Here is a 13,143-nt window from a genome sequence, read left to right as displayed (position 1 = left end):
CCTAACATAGGATATGTTGTGGTGTCTCACATGAATTCTTTGGGGAACGAGTTGAGTTGAAGCTTAAATTTTGATTTGACAGCATTGTATTTAAACAAATAAACAGTGGCAAAAACTTTTGTATTCCTACACTGATTCATGATTCAAAACAGAGCCAGTATCCCAGAGGATATTACACTAACACTAGCAGAGAAAATAGGGCATCAAAACTGTTGACTCCAGAGCAGCAGGAAGCTGATTGATTTCTCCTCATCCCTTCAGAAACCTGGATTAGAGTAGCTGTACAACAGACAAATCAACAAAAATAATGGCACTTCTGACAGTATTGCAACCTTTTATTAGCTCCACCTGCACCACTTGACATTCACAACTCCTGGTATAAAATGTGGGATAGCATTCAAAGTACAGAGTCTGCAGTAGGCTCTGGTGTGCCATGAAATTATGGAAGTACTTCCCCAAGCATAGAGCTTTTCCCCTGAGGATGGGAGAGACAGAACTGAGATTTGAGTGACATTTCAGCCACCTGATGTCATAGGGATGAAATGTGAGTCTTCAAAAGAGCTCCAGGAACATGTGGTGGCAGAGATGCTCCAGCCCTTGAATCATCTTTGTGGTCTCCTCTGGACTCTCTCCAACAGGTTCACGTCCTTCTTATGTTGGGGACCCCAGAGCGCCTGTAGGTGGGGTCTCACAAGAGCAGCATAGAGGGGCAGAATCCCCTCCCTCCTGCTGCCCACACTGCTTGGGATGCAGCCCAGGACAGTGTTGGCTTTCCGGGCTGTGAGTGCACAAGGATGGGTTGTGTTGAGCTTCTCCTCCACCAGCACCTCCCAAGTCCTTCCCCTCATGGCTGCTCTCATTCCACTGACTGAGAACAGCGAGTTGTCCATCCAAATCTTTCAATATGTTGGATCTGAATGTTTAAATAAAATATCACAATTAAGCTAGAGAATATATTAAGTCTGTAAGGAAAAGCAGAGGGGAGTTATCCACATTTTCCTTTTGGTGTTATAGAGTGCTACAGCCATTTCAATTTGCACTGAGCAAAAAATAACTCACTATAGGGGTTTCACAAACTCTTCTCAGTTTCTATCACTATCATACTAAGAGAAGAAATAAGAAATAAAAATAATAGTAAGTTTAATGTAAAAATAGAAGTGAGTAGTATTGAAATCTCTGGTTTAATAAGCTTTTTACCCTCATATAAGTATGAGTAGATTTGGACTGATCTGATCCAATTTATAAATATAAATAGCAGCAAAATTTCATTTCTGATTCTTAAATGAACTTCTGTATTGAAATTTTATGCCAACTTTTGTTTACTCTTCTATCAGTGTAAAATCAGCTGACATTGAGTTAGTAATAACAAAAAAAGAAATTGACTGTTCTCAATTGATACAGAATTAAAATTGGAAGAAAGTAAAACCCTAAAATTATACTCAAGCAACAGCTTCAAACCTAAATATAAGAAAGCTTTTTTTAAGATGGAATCAAAATTTATTTCCTTCATACCTACTAATCACGGAATTTTGTGTAACTTCAAGTGTCTGAATGACAGGCATTGTGCGGAAATTAAAATGAATACTAAGCTGAAGTCTGTTCAGTTTAGCAGATGGGGGATTTGGAGGATGCTGGTACTTTGGAAAGTGTGTGGTCCTTGGGAGATTTGTTCTTCAGCATAATTTTTCTATGGAACAAATCTCCAATTTGAATAACACTATAGACACATAATTTTAGTTTATAAACTACACTTTGAATTTCTGTAAAAGAATACCACCTAGCTTGCCATGACACCCTTTCATACTGAAAAGAGAATTGTTAATCTGGACTACTAAATTTCTGGTCTTTAGAGGGAAGCTTCAAGAACAGTATTTTGATCAAAACACTCTCAGTTCTGTTTATGAATCTGGGAATATGCATCAGCTGAATTGTGTCTGTGCTTTTAATATTAATGGAAACAACAATAAGAATCTGCATAGACACAGAGGGATCAGTGTATACAGATCTCTCAAAACATAAAATACAGACACAAGGTAGGAGGAGGAATTCAGAGCCATCCTTCTCTTCTGCATTGTTTTTTATACCAGTATCTTGATTTGCACTGCCAGTGGAATTAGGAATGGCACGCAGGAAAAAGCATGCTCAGTTTCTAGGGAGTAGTACACTTTCTGGTTTAAAATTAGTCAACTATTTATGAAGAACATGTTTGATAAAGCCCAGTGAAATCTGACTAGAAATGTCATTGATGTTTTCCTCAGCTGGTTGACCAGCATAACCTAAGTGGAACTTTCAATAGGATTTTATTCTTCTAAACTCTGAATTAAATGAAAGATGTGATCTCAGAAACCTGATTCACTAATTAAAAAATCTATCTTGTTCAGGTCAGCCATCAGCCGTAATTTTGTTGAATAATTGATGTCAGACTTTTAAATCCTTCCTTTTTTTTTTTTTTTTTTTTTTTTTTTTTTTTTTTTTTTTTTTTTTTTTTTAAGTTTAGCAAGAAGCCAAAACAGTATTACTATGAAATGATCCCAGCTTCTATTAACAGGATCAACAGATTGCTGAGAGCTAATGCAGTAACAGAACCAGAACTAAAAGAGGATGTATCTATCAGTTGATTTTTTTGATTGCTGGCAGTACATGTGAAATGGACTATTCACTTATTGCTGGCAAGCTAACAACAGACTGGTGCCAAGATAATACAACTAAACTGACTGGATCAGCCAGACATTCATTTTTTTCTGAAGTTTGGAAAGCAAACCCCTGACCAGTATTGTTTATTAGAGCCGCTTCCTCCAAATGCTGCTCTAGATTCTTCCCTTTCAGCTGTGTGTTGCCAGAGCATTCTTGCTGTTGAAGTGGTCAGCTCACTCTAACAGCTGTGGGTGCTGTTTTGCCTTTGAGGGGGGTTGAACCCAGCAGATCCAGCAATAGGTGATTTTACAACATGGGACACGTTGTGTCCCCCCTTTCCATATGATCCTGACTGATGAGTGTGTTGCTCTCTAGAACCACCATTTCCGTCTCTCTACCCAGTCTGTGGTTAAAGCAATTAAAGCACTTTGTTGCCCTTGTACCACATTCAAATGCTCTGCCTAGCCAATAAGGGCTTAGTCAATTAAATTGATTAGAGTTTATAGTGGAAGATATGTTGGCCCTTGTTACCAAATATATCTCATCTAAGTATGCAGACTACCAGAAAAGGCATTTTGCTGGTTCATTGAGTATGAGAAATTTGCAATAGAAAATGCATTGTTGTAGCACTTTTTCTTTCCACATGCAAGTCAAACATTTTTTCACAGACTCAGAGCATGCTTCAGATAACATCTGAAAAAGCTGCTAATGTAAAACTTGTTTTTCTGCTGAATCCCCGGAAAAACTTTCTAGTCTGTATTAGCATAAAGGGAGCTGTTACCGTTACGTATGGATCCCTGATTTAAGTAAGAGATATACCAAAGAATAAATAAGGGTCTGATACATGGCAGACAGGGATGTTGAGGTTTGTGATGAGGGAGCTGAAAATACTAATTCTGGGGTTCATGAGAATCAGAGCAAATGATCTGTGGACTCTGAGCTGCACCACCAGTTTGATGATGGGACACTGGACTTGCTGATCAAGTGTGATTTGCCATATTATTTGTCCGTGGAACTTTGTTCACCTCTCACAAAGCCTTCGTTGTGGAGTAGCTTCAATACAGTGGATAAGTGAGTTCCACCTTAAAGCTCATGGTTCAAAGTTGTTGCTGTATCCCAGGGAATTATTGCTTCCCTTCTCCACTTCCTCCTTCATTCAAGGAAGCACAGGGGTTCAAAGGGGAACAGCAGTGCTGTGAAGGGGATGAGAGAGGGTGAAAGGAGCACTAATATCTCCTACCAGTCACAGGGCAAGACTTATTTGCTTCCCTCTGCCTAAGCCCCTCCAACAGTTAACTCATCCATCTGGAGTTTGGTCATATAAGATTGGGCTGTATATCTTCCATGAAAGTTGTAATCTGCTTATGTCTTGTTGTTTGACATCCTAATTTAGTTTTCTTTTTCTTTGTGCTAAAAAAAGTTAATTGCTCTTTTACTGCAAGTTCTCTTGATTAATAAGGCAGAAAAATCATAACATAATGTCTAGAGTATTGCATTTTCCTCCCAGAGGCAACAGCAGTGTCACAAGCACAGGGCTGTACCCTTGCAGTCTAAGTACCTAGGGAAAAGGGAAGCCAGCAAGCTGGGAATTTTTGCTTAAAAACAAATTGAATGAGTGAATAAAGAAAATCATTAAGGCTTCATCTATAAATACTCTCTAATTTAAATTCACATCAGTATGAAATTTTGAAGATTTATTTCCATAATTTGAAGTAAAAGGTATTTGTTTTAGGGATGATTAATTCACACATTGGCTTATGGGTAAGGGAAAATTGCAGGATCAGGGTAGTATAAATTAAGAGTTGGAGTACGTGTACTAAAAGTGTGAGAAAAGATTTTAGTCGAGGTTTTTTCCCAGTTCCTTTTTCTTATTAGCATAGAAGTTGTAGAATTTCCTGATTCATTAGCAGTAAACAGGTACTGGTTTTATCACCATAATAAATGAAATTACCATCTCCGTTGTTTAAAAAAACTGCCCATACCAGGAAAACAGTGGAAAAGAATAAAGGAACAGAATGAATTTATTACCTGTTTTAGAGTAGAAAGCAGTTAAAACACCTTCTTCAAGAAAAGAAAAATATTTTAAGGTATGATCATGCTGAAACTTAGTAAATATTATGTATAACAGCTAGAGCTCAGGCACCAGAGTCCTTTGCCCAGACATGATCCTCTGATCAGAGCAGCTCCTGCTGACCAGAAAATGGGGTTGTTTGGGTGAGTTATGAGGGGACAGCTGCTGATGGCAGATGTCTGTGCAGGGGCAGAGCTGTGCAAGCTCAGGTTTCGTTTATGAGGCGATCACTTTGGAGCATTTGGGCATGTGGGGGACAATTCTTATCCTGCAGCCTTTCTTTGTGACATGCTGGCCTATGTCTGACTCTCTAATAACTTTTAGAACGTTCAGTGTTCTTCATAGTTTTTTTAATAAATTAAATTTAAGGGTTTCTTTTAAAGATTTCTTTCTTTCCTTTGTTATTGACAAGTTGTCTGATTTCTGTGCAAGGCTGTTTGGTGATTAGAATGGAAAGCGCATCAAAATGTTTTTTTCAGGTACTAAAGACAGTTGCAGCACCTTGACTATCTTCTGTCCTTTGTCATTCCCTGGGTTCAACCCAGTTTCAAGGCCTTGTTTCCATGGAGGCAATGCTAGTTACTAGAGATATTTCTTCTACAAACAGACTTGTGAATTCTCATACCTTTGGTTCAAGCTTTATAGTTTTAAGCCTTATCTGGAGCTTTTATGTTCCATCTTCTTTGATCTTTTGCCAGAAGGTTTTCTGTTGCAGACTAAGGTTATGATGTTTGCATGTTTTACTTCTCAGTTCCTCTGTGAACAGCAAACGAGATGAAAACCCTACATCAGAGCTCCTTCCTTCAGACAGCAGCATTACAGGTTCTTGATCATGGACAAAGCATGTTTTTGTTTGATTACTCTTATTATTTGCACATTTTTTAAAGCATAAAATACCTTAGGCTCATCCATTGCTCTTGCTCAAGGCCAACCAGAATTGTGGGAGGCTTGAGCTAGGAATATGTTTCTCTGTGAACTGTTTTCCCCATTAATTTTATTGATTTGTCCTTTTTTGTTTGTTTTTCTGTAAAGGTTTAACATTTTTGCAGTTTGGGTAGAGGGCTGCAGTGTGAATTTTTAGACCAGAAGACCCTCTCTGATTAACAAGTCAGCTGCTGCCCCAATATTACACCCATTTTACCTCTTTGAGTTGCTGGAATTGTATGCACCAGTTTTGTTGCCAGAATCAAAGAATTCCAAGAGACTTTTAGGTTTTGACAGACGGGAATCTGCCATTGCTTCTGATAAACTGTTGCAACGGCTAATTATCCCTCTGTGCTTATTTTACCTTTCCTTCATTCACCACTCTTTCTTTTTCTACACTACGGAGGCTTCATGCTGTGGGTTTTCTTCCTGCAAATGTGCTTTATATATCCTGTTCTGGGCATCATTCATTTTTTCCTGATAAACTAAACAAGTTGAACTGTTTAAGCCTCTTTCTGTAAAGTGTTCTAAATACCATAAAACCGTTTTTATTTGACTACCTCAAAGTATCTGTGTAGCAAACCGAGATCCTTTTAATACAGTTACCTAAGCTATGATGTATCCAACCAGCATAATGGCAAAGGTGTGAAACTGTTCCTACAGAGGGTTTGGGGGCTGACTTTCTAAAACTGTTCAAGTGACACGTACAAGGAGCGTCATGTTTTTGCTTTGAAAATACAGCCTCAAGGTGATATAAGTATTACAGAAAATAATGTCTGGAAATTTCTTAGGATTCTTAAAGGTTTGGCTTTGCAAGTGAAAAGCAGATTTTTTTAAATAATAATTAGTATATAACTAGATAATTATTTACTCTCTACTAGCCATGATGATGATTTACTCTCTACTGGTATATAACTAGTGATAACTAGTCCTGTGTTTGAGGAAGAGGAAGTTACCAAGGTAAGTTCATATGAGGATACTCAGCTTCAGACAGCCTTTTATAATCAGATTTTGGAATGTATTTACGTACTTAAGACTGAAGAGAAGTCCATAGCAGGATTTCTAGAAGCCTCCAGGCACATTCTCTGAGTAGGATTAGGTGATTTTAGGTTTGACTCTAACCTTAGAGAAGCGGGATATGCAGTTCAGTTGTGGCTTCAGAACAAGTTAATTTAACCTTGGTTGCTTGACCATCATAGTTGTCTTTGTAAATGATATTTTACCTGTTGTGAGCTAAAGTATGTCATATTAACCCTCAGTTTCAGTCTTAAACAAAAATATTTGGTCTAACATCTGGATGGGTTTGGAACTTAGATATAGAGATTTATAATGACTTGGCTGCTAAATGCTATCTTGATTACATTCGGTTGAGCATTCTTGCAAAATAGGATGCACATGACCTATACTACTTTTTTATTGATAACACATACTGAGAAAATGGTCTCCAAATATTCTCTGATAACACTTATTCAAATTTGTTGTTATTACTCCATGTCACTGGTATAGATTAAGATAAAGCTATTTGCCAAGTGATCAAGGGAATTCACAGATTTAGTCTTCTACTAGAAATATGGCTTTGTGATATTGTAGGAATAATCTTGACCCATAGCTTAAGGAAAGTATCTTTAAAGAAATGAAAAAGATAATTCCACTAAAATTGTGTTACCTCTGAAAACTTCAGCCTGTATATGCTACCTATGATGTAACATATTTATCCAAACATATGAGTTCTTATGGTTTAGACAATTTTTCGTAGTCAGAATTGGTTTGGCACCATCTTTTTTTTTTTTTTTCTTTTAATGTCTTTTTGTTTGTCCAAGTAGTCTGCTGCTCTAAAATAAACAAGTTTTCTTTCTTTCCTCATTTGCAAGATCTAAGTTAGATTCTGTGCTTTGTCTTTGTTCTTTAATAAAGACTGTTGACTTGAAGTAGAAGATTCAGTGAAGAACTTTTGAAAAATAATTTTCAGAAAAGGATACAAATATCACTCCCTTTTCCTTTTCTGCTCTTCTTTGCCTGTGAGATATTGCCTAGACTGCTGTTCCTATTGATCGTGATGGACAGATTGGCTACCCTTGCAAGGATTAAGGATTTGGGCCTGTGAAAAGAGAGCAAATCATTTCAAGGTTAGCACTTTCCCAACTTCCATTAAAGCTATTCAGTATTTAAAGAAATTCTATAGTAATTGATTGTCCTTCTAAGCATCAAAACATTTTATCCAATAAGTACGAGTCTTATTTTTAAGACAGTTTGCTTGTTGCAAAAGGCCAAATAATCCAAATGTATCTCTCTGCTTCTATTTCTCTGCTTGCAAAAAAAAATAATGGCTTAAATTTTGTTTTACCTTTTGTTTATGACAGCACAAGTGTCTTATTCAGAGAAGAATATGGACTAACTAGTGAGTTCTGAGAGGTTGTGTCTGTGAGAACCCGTATACACACACTGCATCATAAAGAGAACAGAGTGAATAAGTCTTGTATAAAAATAATTTCTAAGTGTAGATTAAGATGTAAATTTTCTAACTATTATTTCCCATTGTGGAATAATCCAGGCCATCTGCCCACATTTAAAGAAAATATTTCAGAGATGTAGAAACAGGGATATAAGATTAAATTTATGTGAGATCTCCTTGAGAAAAATGATTTAGGATTTTCCTAAGACGTGAATAGGGGATATAATTACCCTTTCTTGTGGTGTAATTTCACAAGTCAGGAAGGAATATATTCTGACCTAGGCTGCTTCTATTCAGACTTTGCAATATATTGAATTAAGAAGAAAGGGAAAGGGATATATAACTGAATTTGCAGTTAGTAGTTTCTGTGAGATTTTTTGCTTTAATGCTCTATAAAATTAATCTCAAACAACAAAATTCAAACAGGCAAAATAGAGAACAAAGAGCATGGGAAACTCCTTCCACTCACATTAGTAATTCAATACCTATACTTAAATATAAAACTCACCTTTGATACTTTACAGGGAACTATAACTGAGTTCTGAGTGCTCTTAGCTGTCATCACTTCATGGATATTCTAGTCATTTACAATATTGGTGACCTCACGTGGATCTCAGATTATTTCAACAAGTGGCATTTGTACAGCAAAACTTAATACAGAGTAAAAAAAACCCTTCTTGAACAGGGTAAGAGTAATATTAGTAGGGGTAACATTCCTCTTTGTTTTCAGTCTGATGGATGTTTTAAGGTAATTCTGAATTTATGTCATCAGTTACACTGACAACAGTCCTTTGAGCATCTCTAATAACACTGAAAAGCTCATGTCTGTAGATTTATTGCTCTGATTGTTAGGGAAAAATTATTCACTCAGATGTTACATAGACTCAGCAAGGTGAAAAAAATGTTCAGATGTTCATACTGGACTCCAGGGAAACCTTTCTCATTTTTCAAAAAAACCAAAATGAAAAAGAATGAAACAAAACAAAAACATACAAAAAACCCCCCCACCGAAAACCCACAACAAAACCAAACAAAACAGAAAATAAGGTAGGCTCAGGCTCAGCAGACAGTCTGTTTATTTGTTAAACAACAACTAGTACATGTTGGGTAATAGGAGAAAGTATTTCTGTCAGGTAGAAAGAAGGAAACACAATATTACCAAAAGTACCACTTGTGTGACTTAGAAAATTGCCACTTGGTTCTAGATGTCCTCCTACAGTATAATTCAACACAAAAGAAGTGTGGGGATAGGGAAGGGTGGTGGTGACCTACTATTTTAGAAAGATTTTCATGAGTTGAAGATATTGAAAGGAATGGGGTGGTTAGATTTGGAGAGAACTTCATAAGCTCTTCAAAATAAGCTCTTCAGAGCTAACAATTCAGCCTCACTGCTTTTGCAAAACGAGAAAGCTATTTAGGCTTTTATTAGGAAATAAAGAATATTGGTGAAATTGAATGGTAATACTTTGAAAAGCTGTAACAACAATTTTAACATTTAATTCTGGATAGACTTGTAGAATGATTGTTGTTGTCAGAATAGACCATTAAACCTTTCTTGTATGACTTCTACAGAAATAACAGACAACTAGAGTTTCAGTAAATGGTGCTTGTAGCCCAATAACATCTTTCAATTTCTGAACAGTTAAAAAATATTGTCTGGAATTAAAAAGCTGAACTGATGATGAATCTTATACAGCCTTGAGAAAGTGGTCCAGTACCATCATTTCTTTGTTCAGCTAAATATGTTCAGAACTAGAATTTCTTTTCTTCTTTTTCAAAATGTAGGCTGCTTTATGATGTAAAATAATTGCTGTAGCACTTTTGCTAAGGTTTAGGAATTTCAGTAACTTTCTAAACATGGACATTAGAGCTGAATGCCACAGGCCACCAACAGGTTCATTCACATGCTGGTATAGAGGCAACATTTTTCTGACCTCCAGTACATATTTCTGTATTTACTTTTTGAGCTCCATGTTAACTCGAGTACTTATCTTGTGTAGTCTTACCTCTGCTGTGGCCCTGAAATCCTTTTAAATACCTCTGATTTCTATGAGAAGGTTTTTTTTTTAAAGCATCACCTCTGATCTTTTTTTCCATATGTACAGTTCTTTATCTGAGGACTTTACAATAACACTGATTAGGATAAATACCTTCTTGCTACAATATTCTGTGGAGAGCAGGGATTAAAAGCAGTAAAAACAGCTTATGTGTTTCAGGGGACATCCACAATAAGTGAACAAAGATAAGAAAATATAAAACTCCAGAGTTCTTATGACTTCAGCATAACACAAATTCTAATTTTCAAAGATTGGAAAAGAAAATGAACACTGCAGCTATCAGGATAAGGGTGAATGTATTTGAAGTATCATCAGAAGTCTCTAACTTAATGTAGTCTCAAAATGTGTCTGACTTGTTACACTAAACTGTGTTTAGTCAGAATTCCCTTGCAGGGAGTTGTGCTTTAGCCCCATCCAGCAGCTCAGCCCCTCAACAGCCACTGGCTCCCTCCCCTCACAGTGGGATGGGGAGAGAACTAGAAGAGTGAAAGTGAGAAAGCCTATAGCTTGAGATATAGACAGTTTAATAAGTAAAGCAAAGGTCATGAGCACAAGCAAAGCCAAACTTTCCAAGGGGATTCACCATTTCCCAAGGGCAGGCAGGTGCTCAGCCATCCCTAGGGCAGCTCTGTCACACTCAATGGTGACTTGGGAAGACAAACACCATCACTCTTTCCCTCCCCTTCCCCCAGCTTCATATGCTGGGCGTGACACCAAATGTCCTGGCTCTGTCCCCTCCCAGCTTATCGTGCACCCCCTTCCCCCTGACGGTGGGGTGAGGAGCAGAGAAGACCTTGGCTCTGTGTAATCACTGCTTGGTGATAACTGAAACATCCTGAATCACCTATGCTGTTCCCAGCACAAATCCTAAACACAGCCCCATACCAACTACTGTGAAGAAAAATAACTCTTAACTCTGCCAAAACTAGCATTTAGGGTTTACTTGGTGATGTTTCAGTTGTTTTGGTTTTGGGGGGTTTTTTTGTCATTTTTTCCTTTGTTTTGCTTGGTTTCCTCCTACCAAATTTCAGTTCCTGTCATTAGTTTTTATGGAAGTGTCAGAGGAGAGTGTTAAATTTTATATGATGTTTTCATATATCTACATATATCTGGAGAATATCTACATTCTGTACTGTATATATATATATGCTACATTCAGTACTATATATATACATATATATTTGTACATATATGTAATATATGTATATATTCTGTACTAATATATACATTCTGTACTATACTTCTCTGTACACAGAGAAGGCACCTCATGGGAAAAAATTATTAGAAACCACTGATTATACAACTAAAACACAATATGGGAAGTTTTTACATTTTTAAAATATAAATTATATATAGTTTTAATAATCTGCAGATATCCTGCAAAGTTCTGTCATGTACATGAGCATGGAGGGGAGGGAAAATCTAAGTCATAGACATTGGAGATATAAAAGACATCCTACCTGATCTCTTGTAAGTGCAAAAAACGTTTACATTGCCTATTTTTGACAAGTTGAAAGTGTGGGATATCAGCAAAATGGTTCTGATTCCTTCAAGGAAGGACTGTTTCTTGAGAGTTCTGTATTATTTACTTCCAGGATGACAAGAAGCACATGTTTTGAAGTTGCACTGGAATGACAGTGAAATCTGCCAGGCACAGATCTCAGGAGAGAGCTTAGAATGGATACCTTTTGGAAAATGTCTACTTCCCAGATATTGTGTTCACTGTGTTGCCTTTAGAATTGGGAGGTGAAAAAACTCCAGGCAAATTGAGTAGAGATAAGATAGAGAACAGCTCTTTAACGAAGTCCTTCTGGCACAAGGAGTACAGAAAAGATGCCCACCCCCGTGTCCAGGGGTTCCACAATTTATGCTCCGATCCAAGAACTACCCACTCCCAGATCTGCCCCCTGGGAATGCCTCCCTGGAAATTGAGTCAGAGGTCCTAAGATCCCTTTCTTCCTCATCTGCCTCTTCTCCACAGCATGTACTGTCTTTGGAGCTTCTCCAAGGTTCCAGGCTTGAAGGTTGCTTTGACTATGATGGTATCTTGTTCTTCAGGCCTAGCATGCAAATGTTCTTAAACAGAATGTGTTTACTATAGTCTTGCCTTGAAAGAAGCCTAAACAAGCCTAAAGAATTTAGAAAATTTGATATGAAATGGGAGAATAGGGTTTGGTGAATGGTAACTACTATTCTAAAGTGTGAGAGACTATACAGCTACATTAAAATGTACAAAAATTAAAAATCCTTGGAATAAAACTAGATTGGGACAGTAGGAAGAGCCATTTCATCACTAAGGACTTGCATTGATTCAGTAGACATTAAAACTCTTGACCTCCTACGTCACTTGGGTGCTGTAAAGATGTTTCTAGACTACTTCTGCTTTTTGTTAGATTAAAAAATATATTTTTCAGTATATATTACATTCAAAAATTATCCCATTTACATTTTAATTGTTGTGTGAAAAGAAGTGCTTTTATATCACAAAATACATATGAAAACAAATTTATCTTTTCCCCTAAAGGAACACATTTGACAAAGCTTAGAAATAGTTTTGCTTTCAACAAAAATATGCATATGATGTGGTTTTAACCCATTCTAAAATAGAAATTCTGTTCCCATTGAGTCGACTGTAAGATTCTTAGAAGTTTAAGTCTTCTTAGGAAATAGCAGTGAAATTTGAATATGCTTATCCAGAAGAGAGAAACATTTCCAGGCAGCTCAGATTTCTGTGAGGCAGCTCACATTTCTGAAGGACTATTTGCAAGTTCAGTAGGTCGGATGCACTTTTTGCCACACTGTGGAAGTGGAATACTCAGAAACCTACTTCAATATCACCATTTCCTTCAAAAACACCACTTGTGCTAAAACACCTGCTCTGCCACTGGTTCTCTAGAGCCTCTAATTTATGACATAAAATATCATTATTTTTAACAGAGCAGAAGGATTTCTCACGTTAGCCCTTCCTTAGATTTTTTTTTTATATCATATTGAGCATTTATAGC

General features: G+C 36.9%; 1 long non-coding RNA gene across 1 annotated transcript; it reads right to left on the bottom strand.

Annotated features, from left to right (window-relative positions):
• Window positions 1-912: 912 nt before the first annotated feature.
• LOC116791818 lies at window positions 913-4,889 on the bottom strand. Its single transcript, XR_004358874.1, has 3 exons — window positions 4,663-4,889; window positions 1,513-1,687; window positions 913-1,103 (listed from the first exon to the last, which is right to left on the bottom strand). It is a non-coding gene; the product is annotated as an uncharacterized LOC116791818 (long non-coding RNA).
• Window positions 4,890-13,143: the final 8,254 nt, after the last annotated feature.

The sequence above is a fragment of the Chiroxiphia lanceolata genome, chromosome 10 (genome assembly GCF_009829145.1).
Source record: "Chiroxiphia lanceolata isolate bChiLan1 chromosome 10, bChiLan1.pri, whole genome shotgun sequence".
NCBI lineage: Eukaryota > Metazoa > Chordata > Aves > Passeriformes > Pipridae > Chiroxiphia > Chiroxiphia lanceolata.
Note: the sequence above shows the minus strand (reverse complement) of the source record. Positions and strands in the feature narration are given on the sequence as shown.